At 42.9% G+C, this 6,827-nt stretch overlaps 1 long non-coding RNA gene across 1 annotated transcript in view; it reads left to right on the top strand.

Moving 5' to 3' along the window:
• Positions 1 to 1,267: 1,267 nt before the first annotated feature.
• Positions 1,268 to 6,827, top strand: part of LOC107184860 — a 17,560-nt gene continuing 12,000 nt past the window's right edge. Inside the window, exons 1-2 of the long non-coding RNA XR_001515764.1 lie at positions 1,268 to 1,822; positions 3,767 to 3,858. This is a non-coding gene — a long non-coding RNA (uncharacterized LOC107184860). The remainder of the gene's footprint in view (positions 1,823 to 3,766; positions 3,859 to 6,827) is intronic.

The following is a 6,827-nucleotide window of genomic DNA, read 5'->3' as shown; positions in this document are numbered from 1 at the left end:
GCCGACTTGACCCGGGTGCCGCGGGCCGGCCGGGGGCGAAGAGACCAGCGGGTGGGGAAGGTTAAGTGGGGATGGAACGGGAATGGCAGCACCGCCTTGTCAGTGTGCTCATTAACCTTCAAAAGGATAAACTCACTTTTTTAAAAAGTCAGGCTAATGATAAGAGCATAAAGTTGTGATTCTGCGCTTCTCCCAGGATTTTCTTCCTTAGCTGCAGGATGAGATTAGCTGTTTCAAGAAATAAATACAAACAAACCGGAATAGAACTCAACAGTGGGTGGTTGGGCAAAAAGAGTCCTCTATAAAGTCATCCAGAGTGTGGTCACGGGCCAGAAAGACCCTCCAAATATAATGTTAATTTAAATTTAAAAAAAAGAAGAAAGAAAAGAGAGAGAGAGAGAGAGAAATGCCCTCTGTCCGGGGCTCGGGTCTAACTGGCAAAAAGAAAAGAAATAGGGGTCCCACAATGCAGCTATGACTGCTAGAAAAGGCAAAGCAAACTAATTTGCGTTTGGAAAGTGCACGGCGTGTGTAAGACCGTGGAAATATAAAAAGACTGTGCTTGGCGTGAGCCTTTCCCCCTCGGGGGGCGAGCGAGCAGTTGTTGCTGAATCCCAGGGACTTAAGTGGGATTAGGAGCTGCCTGCGCCTGCGCGGGGCAGAGATGCTCTGCTCAGTGGTACCTGCGGTGCCACGGCAATCAAAACAGCGCTGCAAACCAAAGGGTAGGGTGTTACTTGGCTAAGGAACTTTTTAATTGTTCCCCTCACCACAATTCTTTATTATGAAAATTTTCAAAACTACAGAAAATAGATATGCCTTTCTGTGTACCATTTGAATAAGTTACAGGCATCAAAATACTTCACCTCTAAACACTTCAGCCTGCCTCTCCTAAGAATAAGGACATTTGCTTCAGAATCACAGTAGTATTATCACACCTAAGAAAGCAATTTCCTGATGTCATTTAATGTTCAGTACACATGCAAGTTTCTATGATTGTCCCACGAATATCTTTTATAGCTAGGAGTTGGGTATTTTTATGTTTGGTATTTGTTTTTGAACTAGGATACTGTCGATGGCCATATATTGCATGTGCTTATGATGCTGAAGAAACAATTTGAAATGTGCACTAACTTTTTTTAATGTTTTTATTGATTTTTAGAGAGAAGAAGGGAAGGAGAGAGAAACATCATTCGGTTGCCTCCCACATGAACCGGGCGCGACTGGGGATTGAACCTGCAACCTGGGCATGTGCCCTGACCAGCAATTGAACCAGCAACCTTTTGGTGCACCAGACATCGCTGAACCAACTGAACTACACCGGCCAGGGCAATAACTATTTTCTTTACACATCATACTCACGGATATTCTGAATGGCGATATGTTCATAGGGTGTTCTTCATTAAGAGCAGGTGTTTTAGATAAGCACATTTCTGTATACCAGGGAAGTCTAGAAGGAAAGAGTAGTTTTTAGCACCACATTGAGTCTATAATTGAAGCTGTATTAAATAGTAATGTTTATGCTTACCTCCTGGAATACATAAACTTAATGGATTATGTTGGAATCTCTACTCAACCTGACTTCTGAAGTTTAATGATTTTTTTTCCCTAGACAATGAAAAGAAGCTATTCCATATAATAATTTATATTACTCCAGACAAAACATCCAGCTTGCCCTGCTTCACAGTACAGAACAAAATGAACATTGCACCCTCTGCATTTTACTCATGGTTTAATTTTAGATCCTGACCTGCTGAATTGGGTTTTATTTGTCCTTCCCTTTTATGCACCCTCTAGGAAGTCAGGAACTCAGCAGAAAATGGTAACTATTTCTAAGTTATTTAATTTTTAAATGTTAATGCTGTAAAAAAAAAAAAAAGGTGCAAATTTACACAATTCCTTAAACGTGACTGGTGGCTAATGTAACTATTTTTGGAGATTAGCATTAAGTAAGATTGTTTCCATACTTCACAAAATATTAGGTGCCACTTAAGTTCCTTCTGGAGATCCACAGTTAAAACAGTTTTAGCCCTAACAGGCTTGGCTCAGTGGATAGAGAGTCGGCCTGCGGACTGAAGGGTCCCGGGTTCGATTCCGGTCAAGGGCATGTACCTTGGTTGCGGGCACATCCCCAGGAGGGAGTGTGCAAGAGGCAGCTGATCGATGTTTCTCTCTCATTGATGTTTCTAACTCTCTATCCCTCTCCCTTCCTCTCTGTATAAGATCAATAAAATATATTTTAGAGAAAAAAAAAAAAAGCCAAACCGTTTTGGCTCAGTGGATAGAGCATCGGCCTGCGGACTCAAGGGTCCCGGGTTCAATTCCGGTCAAGGGCATGTACCCTGGTTTCAGGCACATCCCTAGTGGGGGGCGTGCAGGAGGCAGCTGATCGATGTTTCTCATAGATGTTTCTAACTCTCTATCTCTCTCCCTTCCTCTCTGTAAAAACTCAGTAAAATATATAAAAACAAAACAAAAAAAAACAGTTTTAGCATAGTAGATCTCATCTTTAAAGAGAGTTCTGTAATCAGTACTGTTCTCCTAGGTCCAGGCTTAAAGGGACAGAGGTCTAAAGGGCCACATGACTTGTTACTAGAGGACTTTCATTCAATTCATATTTATAGCAGCATCTGTAGAAGTCACTTAAATACTGTGTTCACCTCCCATTTAATCAACTATTGTTTTTCTGACCATTAAGAATCTTTAGATAACTTCAAACAGCAAAAGGAAGACTCTTGGGAAGTTAAATTGTACTCTGTGCCTTACCATTCTCTACTAGGTACTCTTAGACCTTAGAAAATACCCTTTTCACCTCCTAGTTCCCCCACTCCTATCCTCCAAATGACCCTAAGTGTCTATGGCTACTTGGCAGCTGTAACAGTTGGAGGCTCTACGAAAAAGTTTTGAGGGGAAGGGGGTGCAGGGACGATGGGGGGAATAAGGACACATATGTAATACCTTAATTAATAAAAAAATAAAAGTTTTGAGGGGAAAATATGTGAAGCGAGGGTGCTAATTATGTTACTGGACTGAGGACTGGGCCCAGAGCAGGTCTGCCTCGAGCTGGCTGGTAGTGGGTGGATCCTTGACTTTGTGCAGGAAAGATCTCACAAGAGCCCAGGTGATTTTGAGAGTATATTTATTAAAGCTGGGAACAGTGAAACAAAGGAAGAGCTTCAGGTAGAAGAAGAAACAGGAGAGCCTATGAGGGGCTGCTTTGGCTTCTCAGAAAAGTTATAGGAAAGAAGTGAGCCATGCAGGGCTGAGTGAACTCAGAAGTAAAAGTCACAGTGACAGAAGTGAGACAAGATGGGGCTGTTGTTAGCTCACTAGAAAATAAAATAAAAGGGGGCCTTACAGACAGATACAGAGAGTTAGCCTGGGATGAGCTGCCACTGCCTGCTGCTCCTCTGGTTTCAAGTCTGGTGGGGACATGCTTAGAAAGAAAGAGAAGGAGGGAATTAGAGAGGAAGAGGGGTGAGAGAGAGAGAAACATTGATTAGTTGTCTTCCACATGTGCCCCAACTGGGGATTGAACCGTCAGTCTGGGTATGTGTCCTAACTGGGAATCAAACCATGACCTTCTGGTTCATAGCTCAACATTCAACTACCGAGCCACACCAGCTGGGCTGGAATTCTAACTTCTTATACTTAGTATTTTCCATGTGGAATAATAGCTGCAAAAATACAAGGGAGAACTTCGAAAGTGAAGGGATTAAGGTGAATCTGCCATTGTTAATATCTATTCCACCTTGAATGTTCTCAGGTATCTGTTTCTCCATAGACTGAGTAAGGAGGATTACTTCTCCTAGCCCTTCCCGTCTACCCTTGAATTCCCATGTCCTCGGCTACAGTCAGGTATGTGTTGTCTGCATGCTTCCGATTTGGGGACAAAGAATACTGCTCTCCGTGGTAAACTGAAGAATCCTCCCTTCCCCCTAAGATATCTATCTGCTAATCCCCGGAATCTATAAATGTTACCTTATGTGGCAAAAGAGACTTTGCAGATATGATTAAAGTAGGATCTTGAGGTAGGAGATGAGTTTGGATTATCCAAGTGGGCTCTAAATGCAATCACAATAGTCCTTATAAGAGGGAGGCAAGGAAGTCAAAGAAAAAAAGTCATTATGGTAACAGCAGCAGCAGAGACTGAAGTGATGCAACCACAGCCAAGGAATGCAGACCATCTCTAGAAGCTAGAACAGGCAAGGAATGGATTTTCCCCTGGAGCCTGTAGAAGGAACCAATCCTGCCCACACCTTGACTTTATCCCAGTAAAACTGATTTCGGCTTAAGGCCTCCAGAACTGTAAGAAAGCAAATATGTGTTGTATTAACCAACCAAGTTTATGGTGATTTGTTACAACAACAATAGAGAACAAATACACTCTCCTTTCGGCAGCCTTTGAAGTCTGATGACAATATATATGTACTAGGGGCCCAGTGCACAAAATCGTGCACTGGGGGGGGGGGTGGAGTCCCTCAGCCCGTCCTGCGCCCTCTTGCAGTCCAGGAGCCCTCGGAGGACATCCCTCTCACAGTCCGGGACCCCTCACTCCTTACCGCCCACCTGCTCGCTGCTCCTTAGCACTGCCGCAGAGACGGGAGAGGCTGCCACCACAACCGCTGCACTGCCAGCCGTGAGCCTGCTGGTGAGCCCGGCTTCTGGCTAAGCAGCCCGCCCGCTGTGGGAGCGCACTGACCACCAAGGGGCAGCTCCTGCATTGAGTGTCTGCCCCCTGGTGGTCAGTGCATATCATAGCAACAGGCTGAGCTCTGAGAGACCAAATTTTCAGGAGTTATAGCACCAGTTTTCCTGGTTGGTATTAGCAGTAGCGATTGGAGGCTTCTGAGGAAGAAGCAGAAGACCTAGTGTTGACAGAGATTGTTTCTGGTCCAGTCATGAACAAGTCATTAACTGTCCTAAGCCTCTGTGAAGTTGATCTACATGATCACCAAGAGCCCTTCCAATTCTAAAATTCTGAGCTGTTGCAAAATATATTTTACCTTTCAATTTCACATTCACATGTTACTGCTATTACAGTCTCTCTCCAGCCTATCTAGCCAGCCTCCCTCTCCACCACAAAGTCTACACATCAACCACAAGCACATGGAACTTGTTTCTTTTAGCTTGTAAATTTCTTCCCTGCCTTCATCCCCTGAGCACTCAGACTCATCCTCAACACTCAAACCACAAATCACAGGCTTTGAGAAGCTCTCTCATCTTCCCAAAGCAGAGTGGTCAACTCTGCCTTGGTGCTTTCGGAGGACTAAAGCAGTATCAAGTTAGAACTGAATATTCTTTTCCGATTCTGTTTCCCAAATCAGAATGTGGACTACTCCTAAGCAATATTCTGTCAGATTCGTGTTTATATCTCTAGCACCTACTTCTGTATTCGGCACGTAGCACTCATGTTTGTAGACTGAATAAACAGATGAATAATTAATCCCTGAACTCTAAGAACCTGGTTGAGGTTGTGGGGGAGGGGTTGGGAAAGGGGAAGGGATGGAAGTGAAGTACAAGAAGACAGGAAATTCATGTTTCAGCAAGATGTCCAGAGTCCTGGAGGAAAAGCTGAGACAGATGTGTGTGGTGATTTAATTCAAGGCTCTCTACAGATACTTACTGTACATGCAATTTAGCATCTCTCCTGACCTTGCTTCAAAGTCAGTTTCTAAGTGGAGCTAACAGTACGAGCTATCTCGCACAGTAATCTGCTGATTAGAAGCTCTTAACTGAGGTGGATGGCAGGCAGCCACACACAATTTGTCAGCCCTGCATCCTTGCATGCCTCTAGGCAGAGGCTACAGCTTTAGGAGTTTATGGTCGCTAGTTACCAACTCTGTCCTCATAGACCATTCTGAGTAACAACTCATGAAACTGTCTCCCTTCAGTTTTTCTTCTTAGGCATAAAAATTACTCCCCCACCCTCACTCCTTGAGTGCTCCAGTCATATCTTCCATTTTCTTGATACAAAATACAAAGCACAAACCGACTGAGAAAACCTCCTTTAAGTGGAAATGAGGTTATCATTTCCACACACCTGGAAAACCTGCTAAATCACACTTTCACAATATATAGACTTAGGTTAATTTACAGTGTGTCTTTGATCATGCATAACTTTTATGATGTGGTCATCTCTGTGTGTTCCTTTGCTGTTTTACACTGTATACTTATATCCGGTTAGAATTTTGCATTTGAGATTCAGCTTACTTTTTTAAGGGACCACTTACTGTACATTTTCTATGTATCAGACACTATGCTAAATGCTTTACAATTCCCATAACAAACTCAGGCACTAAGCATTATTATGCCCTTTTTATAGAGGAGGAAGCTGAGATTTAGAGAAGCTAATTTTCTGAGGGCACAAGGCTAGTGAGATGCAGAGGCAAGGCTCAGTCTCATGTCTGTTAGATGAAGAGATTCAATAATTAGATAAGCTTCTTATAGTTATTGCTTTTTATAATGCTAATGTGACATTGTATTGCTTAAGAAATACCACTCAGCAATTAACAAGAGCTTGTGGAGGGAAATGTAATCCTTATTTCCAGAATCAAAATTTCCACAATTTATATTAAGCATCGCATTAGGTAACATATTTACCAGTGACCATTTCACCATCAGGGTGTTTTTTTTATTGGTTTTAACCAGTATTTTGAGAAAAACTGTTGCCATTCTTTCTTCTGGAGTCCTGACTGCTTGCTGTTTTGAAATTTCTCTTGCCCTCTGAAGCTCAGAGTGCTGCATATTCTCACATTGAGGACTCACTCCCAAAAAGCTGTGTTTTCTTTCTTTTACCTTGTGGCCCTCATCTGTAAAATGATACA

This window comes from Myotis davidii, unplaced genomic scaffold (assembly GCF_000327345.1).
Source record: "Myotis davidii unplaced genomic scaffold, ASM32734v1 scaffold125, whole genome shotgun sequence".
NCBI classification, from domain to species: domain Eukaryota; kingdom Metazoa; phylum Chordata; class Mammalia; order Chiroptera; family Vespertilionidae; genus Myotis; species Myotis davidii.
The sequence above is the reverse complement of the archived record's forward strand: the minus strand, read 5'-3'. Positions and strand labels throughout refer to the sequence as shown.